The sequence below is a fragment of the Geotrypetes seraphini genome, chromosome 2 (genome assembly GCF_902459505.1).
Source record: "Geotrypetes seraphini chromosome 2, aGeoSer1.1, whole genome shotgun sequence".
In the NCBI taxonomy this organism is placed as follows: Eukaryota; Metazoa; Chordata; class Amphibia; order Gymnophiona; family Dermophiidae; genus Geotrypetes; species Geotrypetes seraphini.
The window spans coordinates 381922713-381942739 of NC_047085.1; positions in this window are offsets into that span (position 1 = coordinate 381922713).

Genomic DNA, 20027 nt, shown 5'->3' on the forward strand with positions numbered 1-20027 from the left:
ATAAGTGACCCATCTCAGTTTTTCCACCCAAGGCCCATTCAGTTCTAGCTTTTCTACTGCTTACAAACCAGATATGAGTTTTACAATTGGCCCTTTAAATACCTGCAAGAAAGTTGGTCTACTTCAATGGAAAGAATGTTCTAGAATGAATGGTCAAGGGATAAGAGTGAGGGGGTATATTCTGGAGCAGTGGCAGAAATTTAAATTATCATTCCACAAGCAAAAATATCAGAAAAGGTCTCCAGAGCAGGGAGAGCCATCTCAGATAATACAAGAATAGCTGTACATGGACTTCCTCCTTCCCAGAGTTCACAACTCTTTTTCTACCTAATTCATCTGTTCCTTTAGATTTGTATTGTCAAAAGGCTAAGACATGATTTTGAATGAACTCTCAGCTTATTTGCAATATGGGTCAATGTAATATGTTAGTATAGCCTTGGGTTGGTAGGAAGTTGTATTGTTTGTTTTATTTATTAATAAATGTTTGAACCAATTCATTTGCTGCATTAAAACACTGGAACATAGCTTCCTTTCACTAGTACTGTCTCCTAAGGAAGAGGAAGACACATTTAATTTATTTATTGCTAATGTATAAATTTGTGCTGAATGTATGATTGAATAATTGCATGCGTAAGCATTATTGATGTGTCTGAGTGCTAGTGTGTGTGCATAATTGTGTGTGAGAGAGACAATATGTGTGGTTAGGATGCATTCAGGTAGGTAGGGACTGTCAAAGCCATTTTTTTAACAGGCAAGTTGTATGATAGGCTGGGGCCATCATAGTAATATTGCTTTCAAATCAGTGAGAAAATTAGATTATTGTTCTGGAAAGCCTGTTTAATTAAGATAAAGTTTGTCATATTAGAGTGACTAGAATCCATAGTATTCAGCTCTAAATGGACTCCTCTACCTGGGACATCTGGCAGTGAGACTAGCCTCCAGGCCCTCTTACAATTCCTCTGTTGCCCTGAGATTCTCTCCTGAAACCTCGAGCAAGTCCAAGCATAGCTTAGTTACAATCTATTAAATCACTAAAAAATAATACAATTGCAAAACTACTTCTTCCTCATGCGGTTCACACACTGGAACTGTTTGTTGTGTTATATCAATGCCAGCATTCAGCAGTAATGTATTTATTAAGCTGACTGTATGTGGCTGACATAGTACAACATAAGAACATAAGCGTCGTCTCTGCCGAGTCAGACTATTTGTCCATCATGCCCAGCAGTCCGCTCCTGCGGCGACCCCCAGGTCAATGACCTGTAAGTGATCTCATACTTAAAACATTTTGTCCTGTACAGTATCCCTCTAATTATACCTTTCAATCCTCTTTTCCTTCAGGAACTCATCCAATCCCATTTTGAAACCCAAAATCGTACCCTGCTGAACTACCTCCTCTGGAAGCGCATTCCAGGTGTCCACCATCCTCTGAGTGAAGAAGAACTTCCTAGCATTTGTTTTGAATCTGTCTCTCTTCAATTTTTTTGAGTGCCGTCTTGTTTTTGTTGCCCCCGCCAGTCTGAAGAATCTGTCCCTCTCTACCTTCTCTTTACCTTTCATGATCTTGTAAGTTTCTATCATGTCCCCTCTAAGTCTCCGCTTTTCCAGGGAAAAGAGCCCCAGCTTCTTTAGCCTCTCAGTATATGAAAGGTTTTGCATGCCCTTTATCATTCTTGTTGCTCTTCTCTGGACCCTCTCGAGTATCGCCATATCCTTCTTAAGGTACGGCGACCAGTATTGAATGCAGTACTCCAGATGCGGGCGCACCATCGCCCGATACGCGGCAGGATAACTTCCTTCGTTCTGGTGGTGATACCTTTCTTGATAATGCCCAACATTCTGTTCGCCTTCTTTGAGGCTGCTGCGCATTGTGCTGCCAGCTTTATTGTTTTATCCACCAAAACCCCCGAGTCCTTTTCTAGGTTGCCTTCCCCCAGTACCATCCCCCCCATCATGTAGTTGTACATCGGGTTTCCTTTCCTTATATGCAAGACTTTACATTTCTCTACATTAAAGCTCATCTGCCATTTATTTGCCCACTCACTCAGATGAAATTTAATGTGGACAAATGCAAAATGATGCACATTGGAAAGAATAACCTGAATCATAGTTACTGGATGCTAGGGTCCACCTTTGGGGATTAGCACCCAAGAAAAGGATCTGGGTGTCATCATAGACAATATGATGAAACCTTCCGTTCAACGTGTGGTGGCGTCCAAAAAAGCAAATAGGACACTAGGAATTTTTTAAAAAGGGATGGTTAACAAGACTAAGAATGTTATAATGCCCCTGTATCGCTCCATGGTGTGACCTCATCTGGAGTATTGCGTTCAGTTCTGGTTTCCTTATCTCAAGAAAGATATTGTGGCAGTAGAAAAGGTTCAAAGAAGAGCGACCAAGATAGTAAAGGGGATGGAACTCCTCTCATATGAGAAAAGGCTAAAATGGTTAGGGCTCTTCAGCTTGGAAAAGAGACAGCTGAGGGGAGATATGATTGAAATCTACGCAATCCTGAGTGAAGTAAAACGGGTACAAGTGGATCGATTTTTTTGCTCTGTCAGAAATTACAAAGACTAGGGGACACTCGATGAAGTTACACAGAAATACTTCTAAAACCAATAGGAGAAAATTTTTTTTCACTCAGAGAATTGTTAAGCTCTGGAACGCGTTGCTAGAGGATGTGGTACGAGCATAGCGTAGCTGGTTTTAAGAAAGGTTTGGACAAGTTCCTGAAGGAAAAGTCCATAGTCTGTTATTGAGAAAGACAGGGGGAAGCTACTGTTTGCCCTGTATCGGTAGCATGGAATGTTGCTACTCCTTGGGTTTTGGCCAGGTACTAGTGACCTGGATTGGCCACCATCAGAACGGGCTACTGGGCTTGATGGACCATTGGTCTGACCAAGTAAGGCTTTTCTTATGTTCTTATGTTCCTTCAGAGTATACATATTTATGTCTTCCAGTCTTTTCTCATACGTTTTTTGGTGCAAATCCCTTACCATTTTCATTGCCTTCCTCTGGACCACTTCAAGTCTTTTTATATCCTTCACCAGATACAGCCTCCAAAACTGAACACAATACTCCAGGTGTGGCCTCTCTAATTACCTATGTAGGGGCATCAACACCTCCCTTCTTCTGCTGGTTATTCCTCTTTCTATACAGCCTAGCATCCTTCTGGCTACAGCCACCATGTTATCACACTGTTTAGATGCTTTTAGATTCTCAGACATAATCACCCCAAGGTTCCTCTCTGTCAGTGCTTATCAGCCTCTCACCTCCCAGCACATTCGGTTCCCTCGCATTTCTACCCCTCCAAATGCATCTCTCTGCACTTCTTCACATTGAATTTTAGTTGACAGATGTTAGATCATTCTTCTAACTTTTACAGCTCCTTTTTCATGTTTTCCACTCTGTTACAAATCTTGGTATCATCCACAAAGAGGCTAACCTTACCTTCTAACCCTTCAGCAATGTCGTTCACAAACATATTGAACAGAATTGGTCCCAGTACCGATCCCTGAGGCAATCCACTACTCACCTTTCTCTCCTAGCAAATTCCATTAACCACCACCCTCTGGCATCTATCTGTCAACCAGCTTCTAATCCAGTTCACCACTTTGGGCCCTAACTTCAGCCCATGGGGTTTGTTTAAGAGCCTCCTTTGAGGAACCGTGTCAAAGGCTTTGCTGAAATCTAAATAAATTACATCTAGCGCACGTCCTTGATCCAGTTCTCTGGTCACCCAGTCAAAGAATTCAATCAGATTTGTTTGGCATGATTTACCTTTTATTAAACCCATTTTGCCTCAGATCTTGCAATCCATTATTTTTCCAATAACTGAAGTGAGGCTTACTGGCCTGTACTTTCCCACTTCATCTCTGCATCTACTCTTCTCCAGTCCCACGGAACCTCTCCTGTCCATCTCATTAGCTTTTAGATCAGAATTATTAGTCCTGGAAAAGCTCTATTTATCATCAATAATAATAATAATAATATAACAGTTTATATATTGCAGGACCGTGAAGTTGTATGCGGTTTACAATAATTAAAAGATGTTACAGATTGAGTGTATTTAACAATGTTCTGCAGATTAACATTGATTAAAAGATGCTACAAATTGAGTGGATTTAACAAAGTTAAAAGCTAGTGATTAACAGCTCTAGGGATAAGTTATTTTGGAATGAGATTGTGCAGGTTAGTTGCCTAAGTACTTTAGGAACAGATAAGTTTTTAGGCATTTCCTAAATTCCCCATAAGTAGTAGACGTAAGCAATTGTTCTAGATCTTTACCCCATAATGCTGCCTGATGTGAGAGAAGATGTTGATGATGTCTTTTAAATTCACATCCTCTAACCGGAGGGGAAACAAAATTCAAGTGTGAGCTTCTCTTATGTCTGTTGGCTGAGAAAGAGAAAAGATCAGTTATGTATTTAGGGGCTAAACCGAATAGTACCTTAAAACAGAAACAACCACACAGAAACAACCAATCTCTAGAGCTAGCCCTCTTCTCTTCCCTCTCTTTCCTTCAGTGATACCACAGCTAAGTAGTTCTCTTCCCTATGTCAGGAACAAGATACCATGGAGAAGATAGGGTGGTATCCCATAGCATCAACCCAGGGCTAAGGGCAGACAACTTCTAAGGTGATCATCAGAGATATTGGGAAAATGATTGCACTGGAAGACTAGCCTCTGGTAATTGAGAATGTAGATTTTAAGATGTAGATGAGTTACAGGCTGAGAAATAGAAAACCTCGTTAAGAATGAAAACAGGGACTTATGTATAAATGCTAGTCAGTAAAATGGCTATAGTAATAAATAGAAGACTGACTATACTAAGGTGATTCCAAACGACGGAAACCGCTGCCTACCTCTCCCGACGTAAGTAAGTCGGGAGAGGTAGGCAGCGGTCTCCGTCGTTTGGAATCCTTGTATTCAGTGAATGGTATGTGAGACTTTTGTGCTTCTTTTCTTCTGTTTGCCAATACGATTTTATGATTTCCCTCATTGCAGTAGTTCTGAGCATTCTGCTGTGATGTGTGGTACTGAGTATTTTTTATTTTTCAGATTATCTCGTGGAATAGCAGTATGATTGCACAAAGGGTTTGAAATGTGGTTTTGGGTCTCCTGAAGCAGAACTCGAAACGGGGCCGCGTTGGGACCCCTGAGAGCTTTAAGATTCTTATGAATATTTTTCAGATAAGTGCATCGCATTATTTTTTCCATTGAGAGAGATTTTTTGTATAAGAAATTTTGAATATCACGTGTTGTGAGCTTGCAAGTATAATTTAACCTTTTACCAGTGGTTTGAAAGTGACGTTCCAATGCAATAACTGGACGGTAAACTCTTTTCTCAAGAGGAGGTTTTCACCCCCTCTTCAGAGTTTCAATTCTCTGAGCATTTTTTCAAAGTAACAGTCGCTTGCTCTCCACTGGCAATCACCTTAGTATAGTCAGTCTTCTATTTATTACTGAGAAATAGAAAAAGCAGGATTTTAATCTAATTTCTTCTTATGATCTTAGGCAATTATAAGAGAGAGGGCGCGAGCATGGCATGAGAGATACCGGTGCCTCCACCAAGACGGAGGCTGGGGTAGTCCACTCCCCCCTCCTTACTATGCCACTGGCCAAATGTTGAATGAATTAAAATAATCATGGTTCAGCTAAGAAAAGGACAATGGCAAGGGTAAAAGGAAGAGATGATGAGACATCAAACAGAGTCTATAACACCACAGTCGGCAGGGGCAATTGGGTAGATTGGATGGACGAAGAGGCCTTCATCTGTAGAAAATCAATCAGTATGATTCAAAGGATGTGATTTTCAGAGTCGTGGGTCAAAATTCAGCCTGCAATACTTTGCATTCTTTTTAATGCTGGCTGTTGTGGGCTTTTTGGGCCAGATTCTATAAATGGCACTTAGAAAAGGAGCAATCAAGACAAACCAGAGAGAATTGACCCCAAGGAATCCACAGAGAAGAAAGTCCAAGAGAAACAAACAAAAAAATCACTGTGGAGTGATGATAATCCTGAGATGGACTTTAATGAAAAAATAATCAAAGTTCCAAATATACAATAAAACAATCCACATGAAAATAAAATAATCCACTAGTCTGCTGGTAGCATAGGACCCAACACGGTCCATATTTCGAGAAGATGTCTTCTTCAGGAGTCCCTAAAAGTCCTATGGTGGTAGATACATGGAAAAGCTGATATGTGTAAAGAAGAATGCATTTTAGAAAAGGAGCACCTACCGCATGTCAGTCAAAGTTAGGCACTTTTTGTGAAATCACACCTACAAGCGCCTAAATTGACTTAAGCACCAGTATATTAAAGAGGGTTTTCTTGACCTAAAATACCAGTGAGTATCCACACTAGAGAATAACACGGTGACAAAATTCATCATTGTTCCCCTCCCCACGGGCAATCGCGGGAAACAATCTTGTGTCATTTTTTAGTGTCTATCTCAACCTCAGTCCTTCTACACCAGCATTCTTCAATGCAAGGCTTGAGGGTCAGTGGTTGTGCCCATTCATACTCTGATTCATATTTGAGCCAAGTATAGGATAATGAAGCCATTGTGACATCACTGTTGAGGTTGGCTCTTAGGCATTGGTGGAATGAGGCATTATGACATCATAATATCTGCTCTGGATACCAGAGACTGTCATTCTTTAGTGTCTATCTCATTGGTCTCAAACTTGCGGCCCTCCAGGTACTATTTTGAGGCCCTCAGTATGTTTTATCATAATCACAAAAGTAAAATAATACAGTTTCTTGATCATATGTCTCTTTAGCTATAAATTACAATATTATTATTATTAAGACTTAGCCAAAAGGAAAGATTTATAAACTATAAAGAGTTTTACCTCATGCAAAATTGCCATTTCTTTAATAAGCCATTAACTATTTTTTTCTGAGGCCTTCCAAGTACTTACAAATCCAAAATGTGGCCCTGCAAAGGGTTTGAGTTTGAGACCACTAATCTATCTCAACCTCAGTCCTTCTACACCAGCATTCTTCAATGCAAGGCTTGAGGGTCAGTGGTTGTGCCCATTCATACTCTGACTTTTCTCTCTCTCCTTAAAACAGTGTCTCTCAAACTTTCACGAGCCGGGACACACTAAAGGTAGTGGCCACGGCTTGAAGCACCCAGAAGTGTGCAGACTTTGCAGTGGTGACATCACGCATATACATGAAATTATCATGACAACATCCACACTTGTGCAGAGGCCCTCCAGATGGGCCCTGAGACGCCAGTAGGGGGTGCCAGCAGGGAAGAGGGCTGGAGAGAAGGAGAGGCACTGGCGCTAGCTGATTACCTACAGCAGTGTTTCTCAACTACCGTATTTTCACGCATATAACGCGCGCGTTATACACGATTTTACAAACCGTGTATAACCATGCACGTTATATGCGTGAGCGCGTTATCCCCTTTTATTTTTACATAGTTCCCCCCGACGTCCGATTCCCCCCCCCCTGCAGGACCGCTCGCACCCGCACCCCGAAGGACCGCTCATGCTGGAACACGCACCCGCACCCCCACCCCCACCCTGAAGGACCGCTCGCGCTGGAACACGCACCCGCACCCCCACCCCGAAGGACCACTCGCACCCCCACAGCCTCCCCCCCCTGACATCAGAGAAAGGGCGGGTCTGTCGGAAGAGGAAGCAGCGTAGACGCAGGGCTAAGAGAAGGGGCAGGACCGCCGGCAGAGGAAGCAGCAGGACGACGGTAGGAAACTTCTACATGATTGGGGGGTGGGGAGGCTGTGAGGGTGCGAGCGATCCTTCGGGGTGGGGGTGCGGGTGCGGGTGCGTGTTCCAGTGCTAGCGGTCCTTCGGGGTGCGGGTGCGAGCGGTCCTGCGGGGGGGGGTGAATCGGACGTCGGGGGGGATCAGGCTTTCAGGGTGGGGACAGGACTTCAAGGAGGAGAGAAGAGTCGGGGTAGGCCAAAGGAGAGTAGGCTGGCCAGAGGAGAGTCGGGGCGGGCTAAAGGAGAGTCGGGGCAGCATGCGCGGTATACGGGTGTGCGCGGTATATAAATTTTTTTTAACATATATTTCGGTTTCCCACGCGCTATACCCATGTGTGCATTTTACACGGGTGAGCGGTATATGAGTGAAAATACGGTACTTCAAGCTAAGTACCTCCTAAGTCTAACAAATATCAACTGAGTACCCCAACCACAGACCTCCCTAGGCCCACCCAAGCTCTGCCCCAGATCCCATCCCCTTTACTAATTGTAATGCAATTTTTTTCCATTCATTTTTCATATACACACAATATGCACAGTAGATATAAATTCTCAAAACTGACACATTTCAATCACTATATTGAAAATAAAATCATTTTACCTACCGGCGATCCTCTGCAGGCTGCTATAATTAGCTTTAAATGTGAGACATGGAGGCCAGGGGAAAGCCGGAGGATGCTAAAGAGAAGGAGGAACAAGCACACCTTTGGCAAATCAGGCAGCAATTGCGCTGTACCATGTAGGTAAGTCAGCTGGCAGGTGCCTCGCTTCCTCAGTGTGCCGCGGCACACTTGGAATCTCAGGAGGCACACAGTTTGAGATACACTGCCTTAAAGAATGACATGGAGATGGTTTCCCATGGGAACGGGGACGGTGATGAATTTTATCACCGTGCCATTCTCTAATCCACACCCAAATGCCATCTCAGATCTGCCCCTAACCCTGCCTGCTTGTCGGTGGGCACTGGCAAGCACCTTGGTGACGAAGTGGTAGGCACCTACAAAGTTAGGTACCAATTTTTAAAATCATTTTTTTATTGTTTTTAATGGCACATTCGATTATCAGCACCAATTGAACCAATTTTTTAAAAAAAATTAATTTAGGCATCTAGATTGGTAGGTGCCCCGATCTAGGTGTGTAACATTAGTTAGCTTATATAGAATCAGGTCCTTTATACTGGGCGTACCATGTATACTGGTACTGAATGTGTTATCTAGGACTTTTGATTTTATAGAACACAGAAATTTATCCACCCTTTTTTTTGCTGTCCTAATTTTATCTGGACTGAAAATCATTGCTAACTAGGGGGGTCTTTTTATTAAGGCATGCTAACCGATTTAGCGCGCACTGAATGCTAAGGCATCCATTATATTCTATGGGCGCCTTTGCATTTAATGCTTGCTAATCTTTAGCGTGCGCAAAATCGGTTAGCAGTGAGCACACCTTAATAAAAGGACTAATAAAAGGAGGTAATTAACACCCAGTTCCTTGCAGACTCTACTTCCGGACCACCGCAAACGGAAAGTGCCAAGGCAATCTGATTGGATATTCAGTGGCAGTATTCAGCTAAGTGGCACAGAATATCTCAATATGACTTGTTTAACAGGACTTATCTGAGTAAGTCCCACTAAAAAATCTCCCCTTAATTTTTGACATATAGATGCTTCTGGATGGGTTGTGGATTATAATAAACTTCTGGGATTAAAGACTTCTTTTATGTATTTTTCAAAACTGTACTAACTCTGGAAAGCATGTAAGACTTTTGGAAAAATAAATCTTCAAATTGAGAACACCAATGACGGGTAATTGATAGATGAGTAGAAAATGTAAAGATGTATCAGTGTTTTCATTATTGTGTCCTCTTTCTATTCTTTGGGAAATGATTTCCATAGTAATACAGTTAGGTAAATATATCTTTCTTTGTTTAAAAGGTCTCCACAGGGGAAAAAAAATGAATATATCACTGTTTTTACAATATGTTCTTTTATTTTATAATAAAACTAATGTTATCAAAATCTACCTTTATTAAAACACAATAAATATCATCACTTTTTGACATGGAATTGTATTATGCACTGTAAATATTTATCTCTTGCTCAACAGAAGATTAAAAATGAGGCTCCATTCATACAGTCACAAATTTAAGTTACATATCCCTTATTGCAAAGTGATATACAAAATGTTAATACTTGTAACTGGAAAATAGTGCAAGATTGATTGACCTAGTTTATTGGGTTGTTGTTTTTTTTTTTTTGGGGGGGGGGGTTGCAGAAAGAAAATCATTGTGAATAACTATAAAATGTGAATAAATCAAATTCAAAACTTTAACAGATGCCAGGGCATAACATAATTAATTTGGGACTAACCTGGTTTTGAACCATGCAATATATTAGCATTATTGCAATATTCATGACTTCTCTCAATTATTTTCCTGAATTACAAAGTTGTTTGCATGATTAAAAGTCTGCCATGCTGTACTGGGCATGTATGAAGTATGACATCAGCACAGGGCAGGATTAATTCATCGAGGGCCCCTAGGCACACAAGTACACTGGGCCCCCTGCCCCACCCCGCCCCACCATGTGCCCAGGCAGAAACAGGAAGCTGCGTAAGAGGGAAACTTTGGGCAAGCAGCACCGCTTGCAAAATTACAGTTACCGTTGCCTTTCTTATCCGCTTTGCTTGCTTGTCTTACTTTCTGTTGATGGGGGGGCGCATTGCTGATTGGGGGGCCCGCGTTGCCGAGGGGTGGGAGCCTGCATTGCCGATCGATGCTGGAGGGGCCCATCGCCGTTTGGAAAAAACAATGTTGATGCCCTCCTTCATCAGGCCCCCTGACCATTTTGGGCCCTAGGCATGTGCCTACTGGGCCTATTGGTTAATCCTGCCCTGCATCAGCATAAGCTAAGGGCAAAAAAATCAAAATCAGTGGTCTACAGTTCAATCAAAACTCTTGCTCCAATTTCATATAATTCAAGGAGTTCATGTAGGAAACTATGCATTAGAGTTGTGTGCTGAAGCTCAATTTGAGTTGCCAGCTGACTCCATATTCACCTGACAGGGTTGATCCAGTCCGAGGTTTACCCCCATTACATGCAGGGACTTCTAGTTCTGATTTCCAAACTGGATTCCTTATGAAATGCAAGACTACAAGTCCCTTCATCCTGGACTGGATCAACCTTGTCAGGTGAATCTAGAGTCAATTGGCAACCCTAATCCAATGCACATTTATCTTTAACATAATTAATTTTACTCCATTAATTTTAAATTTTTAATGTGTTTTTTAATATAACAGGCTCTATTCCTTTTCTAATTATTTTGTATTTCACTGATTGTTCAGTTTTTCTCTTTTGTGAAACCGCCTAGAATTCTTCTGATTAAGGCGGTATAGAAAAATAAAGTTATGTTATGCTTTTTTCTTAAGATATGCATTTAAAAATTTACATCCAATGCTGAAACCAAATTAAATGCAAATAATTTTCACCTAAGAAACGTGAGCAAATGCAAGAGCATACAGTGTTTGCCAAGAGAATACTATATATGTATACAGGCATTCATTGGCTATATAATAATGATTTGCTTCTACAATTCTCTTTGACAAATAAACAAAAAATATTTTTAAAAAAGAAGCAGAATCAATATCTAAGTACAAAATATTGTGCTGGCATCTGAAGTTTGCATATAGTCTATATGTTCTAGTGTACCAAGGGCAGGGAGAAGGGGGGTGACCTGCTCCAGGTGCAGGGAGTGTGTGTGTAAGGCGGTTCATGGAGCGGTCAAGGGTCCGTGGTCTGCATGTGCATGGCTGTCGACTCCACCAGGGCCTTTCACACCTGACCTCAAGTTCCTGGTCAGGAGACCGGCAGAGCTGATGGCTGTGTGAATGCGTGCCACTGCCCCTTGACCACTCCACATACCCCACCACTGCCTAAAGGAGGGGAGTACTCTGACCAGGGGAGGAGGTACTTCACCCTGGGTGGCTACCAAGCCAGGTACATCACTGTTTACATGTGCACATCTGGAATATTATTGGTCTGGGGTAAGCATTTTGCTCATCATGCCACAATCATACCACTTCTCTTAACCATACCATCTCCCTTAACTCCGTTAACCATACCACTTCCCTTAACTCCCTTAACCATACCACCTCCCTTAACTCACTTAACCATATCACTTCCCTTAACTCCCTTAACCATACTACCTCCCTTAACTCCCTTAACCATACCACTTCCCTTAACTCCCTTAACCATACCACCTCCTTAACTCCGTTAACCATACCACTTCCCTTAACTCCCTTAACCATACCACTCCTTAACTCCGTTAACCATACCACTTCCCTTAACTCTCTTAACCATACTACCTCCTTAACTTCCTTAACCATATCACCTCCTTAACTCCCTTAACCATACTAACTCCTTAACTCCCTTAACCATAAAGCCAGTGTTTTCCTGGCCTAATTTATGGACCCTAACACAAAACCTGTGGAGTGGCATAATCGAAAGAAACGTCTAAGTCCATTTTCATCTAAGTCGCAAGTCGTTCAAAGTCAGACACAGCTTAGGACATATTTTGAAAAATACACCCCAAATTTTTTTTTCACGAAAATCGTCTAACTATACATCCATCTGATCGTCTAAGCTGCTAAATTGTCAATCTTTATACCACATTTGTGTCCAAATATTCGTCCAAGTCAAAAATGCCTAGAATAAGCCCTGTTGGATGTGGGAGGGGTCAACAAAGTGATGGACTAGCCATCCAGACATGGCACCTGAATAGTGGGGTACCATACAGGGCACTGCTGTGAACTTCACAAAAAGGGTGCCCCATAAACATTTTCCTTATAGGTCAGGGTGAGCCCTCCAAAACACCCCCAAAATATACTATACCCACCTGTCTACAACCCAAATAGGCCTTATTGCTGCAGGAGCCACTTATATGGCAGTACAAAAGGGTTTTGAGGTTTTTGGGGGAGTGCACATGTTTCACTATGAATGCAGTGATTACAGTGGCTTATGGGCCTGGGTCCTCCTCTCCATGGATCCCTAACCCACCCCCAAGACGACTTAAGCCGCCTCTGTGCAGGCTTTACTATGGCAGGCTGTCAGGTGCTGATGTTCTGGAGGCAGATATTTAAAGTTGTGATTACCAAATTTATGGGGGTGGGGGGGGTCGATGATCACTGGGGTAGTTTGTGGGGGTCTATACTATGTGTTTACAGTGCTTATCTGGTCACTTTATATAGCTTTTTATGACTTAGACCATGTTTTAAATGGCCTAAGTCACAACGTCCAAGTTCAGTCTAGGCTGTGTTGTAAAACTTTCGGTTATATATTCAGTATGACTAAGTCTAGCAGGCCTACGTCCTGCCCAGATCCCACCCTTGACACTCCTCCTGAAATGACCCATTTAGCTCTGGTCGTTCAGTGGCACTGGGAAGACCTAGGTTGTTTATAAACACGTCCAAAACCCATTTCGATTATCGGCACTTGGACGTCTTTCATTTATGATCGTCCAAGTGCCAACTTAGGCCAGTTTTTGGACGTTTTGCTCTTTCAATTATGAGCCCCATAGGTGTCAGAATGGGGGGGCACAGACACCATGCCCCACTCCCTAAATTGGTGGTAGGGCATGACGAGGGAACCATTATTGTGGTATAATTACCATGGTAATGGGAAACACTTTTGTGAATGCTGCAGTAATGTGGGGGGGGGGGGGGGAAGAGGACTGAGTGACATCACATTTATCTTCTTTACAGGCCACCATCAACAGTTACAATATGTTGTCGGCAGCTGACCTGGAAGCCTTTCCTCTGATGCATTTGCATTTTGCATCAGAGGGAAAGCTTCCAGGTCAGCCGCCAACAGCACGTAGGAACTGCTGCCAGTGGCCTGTGAAGAAGATGTGTTGCTGGTGGGACAAGGGAACGAAGGGAGGGGAAGAAATGCTGCATGGCCTGGGGGCATGGGTCAGGAAAGTAGGTAAGGACAGATGCTGCATAGACTAAGGGTTGGGAAGAGAAGGAAGGACAGATGCTGAATGGACTAGGGGTTGGGAAGGGGTGAAGGACAGATGCTGCATGGACTGGGGGTGTGGGAAGGCAGGGAAGGATAAATGCTGCACAGGTTGGGTGGGTTGGGAAGGCATGGAAACAGATGTTGCAGGGGCTGAGGGGATTGGGAAGGGAGGGAAGAACAGATGCTGCACAGAATGAGGGGGTTGAGAAAGGGAAGGACAGATGCTCATAGGCTGTGGGGGATGGGAAGGTAGGGAAGGATATACAGTACTACTATTATTAAGGGGTGAGGTCTCAGGCATAGCTTGGGGGGTCTGGGGCGGAGCTTTTGGGCCCAGTGGCATAGTAAAGGGGGTGTGGGGGGGGGCGGTCTACCCCGGCATGGTTTTCCTAAGGGTGTGATGGCCTTATGGGCCTGGGTCCTCCTCTCCTCTTCTCCACCCCGCGCCTGTTTGCTCACTCCCCGCTCCACTCCTTGCTGTATGTACACGCCCCTTGCCTTCCCCCATACCTTTCTCCAGTGTGAAGTTGCTGCCCGCATCGGCATTGGCGCTCTCTCTGATGTCACTTCCAGGACCTGCGCCTAGGAAGTGACATCAAAGGGCGAACCGACACTGACGTGGACAGCATGCCGCTCGCGCTGGAGAAGCTAAAGGGATATGGGGAAAGGGAAGGGGGGGGCGCATGGGTGGTGGGGGAGGGGCAGCACCACCCCAGGTGCCGCTCACCCTTACTACACCACTGTTTGGGCCCCTCCTCCAACACAAAAGTGTTCCGTTGCCTATGACAGAACCTACTGATGACTGAGTCATTCCATGCCCATTCTCTGGCCCTAACCATGCCCAATTTTCAGGAAGGTGCAGGTAGGTGCCAGTAGACACCTCACCGAGTTCTGCACAGAAGTTAAATTTTTAAATGTTTTTTTTTTTTTAATGGTATTTTCAATTATCATGACAGTTAAGCCAATTAACAAATTTTGAGTTCCATGCAGAACTCGGCTAGGCTCTGCTGATCTAGTCACCTAGCAGCACCTAACCTAGCTGCCATTTATAGAATCAGGGACTAAACCCTCACTAAAGCTACCGTATTTTCACGCATATAACGCGCGCGTTATACGCGTTTTTACCTACCGCGCATACCCCTCGCGCGTTATATGCGTGAGCGCGGTATACGAAAGTTTTCAAACATAGTTCCCACCCCGCCCGACGCCCGATTCACCCCCCACCAGGACCACTCGCACCCCCACCCCGAACGACCACTCGCACGCGCTCCCACCCGCACCCGCATCCACGATCGGAGCAAGAGGGAGCCCAAGCCCTCTTGCCCGGCCGACTCCCCGACGTCCGATACATCCCCCCCCCGGCAGGACCACTCGCACCCCCACCCCGAAGGACCGCCGACTTCCCGACAATATCGGGCCAGAAGGGAGCCCAAACCCTCCTGGCCACGGCGACCCCCTAACCCCACCCCGCACTACATTACGGGCAGGAGGGATCCCAGGCCCTCCTGCCCTCGACGCAAACCCCCCTCCCCCCCAACGACCGTCCCCCCCCCAAGAACCTCCGACCGCCCCCCCAGCCGACCCGCGACCCCCCTGGCCGACCCCCACGACCCCCCCACCCCCCTTCCCCGTACCTTTGGAAGTTGGCCGGACAGACGGGAGCCAAACCCGCCTGTCCGGCAGGCAGCCAACGAAGGAATGAGGCCGGATTGGCCCATCCGTCCTAAAGCTCCGCCTACTGGTGGGGCCTAAGGCGCGTGGGCCAATCAGAATAGGCCCTGGAGCCTTAGGTCCCACCTGGGGGCGCGGCCTGAGGCACATGGGCCCAACCCGACCATGTGCCTCAGGCCGCGCCCCCAGGTGGGACCTAAGGCTCCAGGGCCTATTCTGATTGGCCCACGCGCCTTAGGCCCCACCAGTAGGCGGAGCTTTAGGACGGATGGGCCAATCCGGCCTCATTCCTTCGTTGGCTGCCTGCCGGACAGGCGGGTTTGGCTCCCGTCTGTCCGGCCAACTACCAAAGGTACGGGGAAGGGGGGTGGGGGGGTCGTGGGGGTCGCCAGGGGGGTCGCGGGTCGGCTGGGGGAGCGGTCGGAGGTTCTTGGGGGGGGCGGTCGTTGGGGGGGAGGGGGGTTTGCGTCGAGGGCAGGAGGGCCTGGGATCCCTCCTGCCCGTAATGTAGTGCGGGGTGGGGTTAGGGGGTCGCCGTGGCCAGGAGGGTTTGGGCTCCCTTCTGGCCCAACTACCAAAGGTACGGGGAAGGGGGGGTGGGGGGGTCGTGGGGGTCGCCAGGGGGGGTCGCGGGTCGGCTGGGGGGGCGGTCGGAGGTTCTTGGGGGGGGGCGGTCGTTGGGGGGAGGGGGGTTTGCGTCGAGGGCAGGAGGGCCTGGGATCCCTCCTGCCCGTAATGTAGTGCGGGGTGGGGTTAGGGGGTCGCCGTGGCCAGGAGGATTTGGGCTCCCTCCTGGCCCGATATTGTTGGGGAGTCGGCGGTCCTTCGGGGGGAGGGATGTATCGGACGTCGGGGGGGGGGCATCAGGCTTTCAGGATGGGGACAGACCTTCAAGGGGGGACAGTGCACGGAAGTCAGGGGGGGGTGAACGGAGAGTCGGGACAGCGCACGGAGAGGCGGGGCAGTGCACGGAAGTCAGGGGGGGGTGAACGGAGAGTCGGGACAGCGCACGGAGAGGCGGGGCAGTGCACGGAAGTCAGGGGGGGTGAACGGAGAGTCGGGACAGCGCACGGAAATTCAGGGCAGTGCACGGAAGTCAGGGGGGGGTGAACGGAGAGTCGGGACAGCGCACGGAAAGTCGGGGCAGTGCACGGAAGTCAGGGGGGGGTGAACGGAGAGTCGGGACAGCGCACGGAGAGGCGGGGCAGTGCACGGAAGTCAGGGGGGTGAACGGAGAGTCGGGCAGCATGCGCGGTATAATCGTGAGCGCGTTATACCAAAGTTTTTGTGCTTATCATCGTGATTTCTGCGCGCTATATACGTGTGCGCGTTTTATACGGGTGCGTGTTATTTGCGTGAAAATACGGTAGTCATAGAAGAATAAGCTTTATACTTTTAGAGCTTTATACTTTTAGACCATGTCTAAAGCCCAGCGCAAGAAAACAATACGCTTGGCCTTCAGGACTTTTGCATACTTCTTGGCATGCAGGTTTAATAGCTAATGCCTTCATTACCACTGGATTTAAATGAGTAGTGGGCTGATGTTGCTGCAAAGTTTTTGTGCAGTTTTCTTGTGCTCTAAACTCCTTGCTGTGTAGGGCAGCAAAACTGAAGTGCAAAAGACTTTGCAGAATCCATACCAAGCTCTGCACTAAACCTCCCATGATTTCTTACATTGCCTCTCAGTCAGGAAAACCTCGCGCAGGAAAATGATAAAAACAATGGGTCATCTTGTAAAAATATCAGGCCCTAGGTATGAGACAAATGAAAGGAAATACATCTCAGAGTGGAACTACTACAAAGTATTCAGGTGGCAAACAGTATATCTAGATAAATTAATAGGGATTAGTTGTTGGCTAATTATCATTACTTTCTGAGATGTTACCTTGGGTGCAGAGCATTCATGTATCATAACTGCTAAAATTTTACCAAACAATAATACAATTGTTCTTTAATCAGATATGGTAGAATGCAATTTTAAAAAGGGGAATATGATGACAGGTGACATTTTTACAGATGCCGTGGGTGTATTTTAATAAATTTTCTCTAAGAATCAATGTCAGAAGCAAGATGCTGATCTAGATGGATATTTAATAATAATAATAATAATAATAATATTTTATTTTTGTATACCGCCATACCCAGGGAGTTCAAGGCGGTTCACAACAGATAGATGAATTACATACAGTGCGATTAGAAAAAGAGGAAACATATCAAAGCAATCGTAGGGTCAAACTCGTTTACAATAACAATTTAGGTGAGGGAGGGGCCAAATACGGGTACATACAGAATGTGCTGTAGTAGGATACAATTAAGTTTAAGCGAGGGGGGGAACCAAGCTTATTAGCTGGGGAAAAAAAGGGGGGGGCGGAAAAAGAGGAAGAGGAGAGGGGGGAGAGATGGGGGAAGGGGGCGTTAAGGGATAGGTCTGTTGCAAAGAAGGGTTTGATCTGTTTTCTAAGGTTTGCCAGTGATGATTCTACAAATGTTTATAAGAAAAAAAATCTCAGCTTCATTCCTTTAGAGACTAAAGAACTAGTTCAAGAGGTCAACTGGTTTGACTAATTGCTGCATAGTGGCAGAGCTCTGAAGAGGGATATTTTTAAGAAACCAAAAGTGCAGTAGAGGATGCCACACTTTATTAAACGGATGCTCTCCGTCTGCTAATTAAGCCACAACTAAGTGTCATGACAGCCCCTGCATGGGCCATTGAGGAGGATGAGATTTGGACAACCTTCAGGGTAAATCCCATAGGAGCAGTTTACAAACATATGGTACCCAGACAGGCATGACTATTATATCATTTGCAGACATTTCTGCCCAGCAAAAACTAGACACAGGGCAAAACGCTGTTATTGATTTCCCATGCATTTTATAATCAACGCTTCTCAAAATGTTTCCAGTCTTTTCAACAGAATAAATCTTTTCCACAGGTTATCATATTTTACATTCAGAACAAAATGTGCAGAAAGTGTTGCCTTTACTCCCATTTCTCGCAGAATTCTTTTGAAATATCTTTGCCTTAGGGCTGGAATCATTCTGTCCTGTGTCATTACATCCGGGAGTCTTAGTCTTCCCAACTGTTTTCAAATTTGGTAAGGACAGGCAGCCTAAAGACTTTTCCAGTGAATATATTACACAGTAGCTTCAGAACAACTACAGTATATTCATGCAAAATGTGACAAATTAAGCAAGTCGAGATCCCCTGAATGCATACAGCAGCAAATCAGATGGTTCCTAAACCTGTCCTAGGGAACCTCCAGCCAGTCAGGTTTACAAAATATCCACCTTGAATATTCATAAGATAAATTTGCATGCAGTCTCTGATATATGCAGATTGCTCTCATGTATAGTCATTATGGATATCCTGAAATCCTGACCAGCCGGGGGCCTCCAGGACAGGACTGGAAACCACTGCTTTAGTTACCTACTATACATTTGTGACATTGGGACCAGTTCGTTTCCCGTATACCAAGGCCTCAAAAACGGACTATTATAAGAGGACCTTTTATGGCACTATTTGATATGCTTACAAATTCTCCCCAAAATTGTGCTAATTGATCTGGGAGCAAAAATTCAGTGGCACATAATTGAGTGTTGCTAAATATTTTCTGATGACCACTGTGGCAATATCTGTTTAGTACAGGGATGGTTCATGGGCAGAAATGGGGTAATAGAAGTTATCAAAAACAATGTATATAGGATAAAGAGAGATCAATCATAAATCCACAAAAATACCTCCCTTATATTCAATTTTCAAATTCTTAATTAGAAACAGTGATGAAGTTTTCTCATTTCAGACTTATCTCCACTAATCACACATTTAAAGTTCTTTATAGAGGAGAGGCCTCAGATCTCCGTGCGTTGCCAGTGATTAACTATACAACAGCACTAGATAGGGAACTAACCTCATCGGCACTCTCCTCCTCCTGCTTAATTTTAAGATGATGTATATCAAAAAAACTCTCAAAAAAACTGATAATGAACTTAGCTTCAATTAGGCAGGGAGTTCTTCTGAGTTTTAGCTTCTGTTTATTCAGCTTCTGTTTTCTTTGCTATGGTCCATTCCTGCCAACATAAAGCTAGCTGGCATTATCCCCAGTCCTCTTATATTCAGTGTGGTGGGGGGAAGCCAGTGCTTGCCTTGGGATCAGTAGCATGGAATGTTGCTACTAGTTAGGTTTTGGCCGGGTATTAGTGACCTGGATTGGCCAGGTGGGAATGGGCTGCTGGGCTAAATGGACCACTGGTTTGACCCAGTGAAGCTATTCTTATGTTTTTATGATATGATTGAAGTCTACAAAATCCTGAGTGGTGTAGAACAGGTACAAGTTGATTGATTTTTTTTACTCCGTCAAAAATTACAGACTAGAGGACACTCAAAGTTACAAGGAAATATTTTTAAAATTAATAGGAGGAAATATTTTTTTAATCAGAAAATAGTTAAACTCTGGAACGCATTGCTAGAGGATGTGGAAAGAGCAGTAGGCGTAGCGGGTTTTAAAAAAGGTTTGGACAATTTCCTGGAGGAAAAGGTTCATAGTCTGCTGTTGAGACAGACATGGGGAGAGCCACTATTTGCCTTGGATCAATAA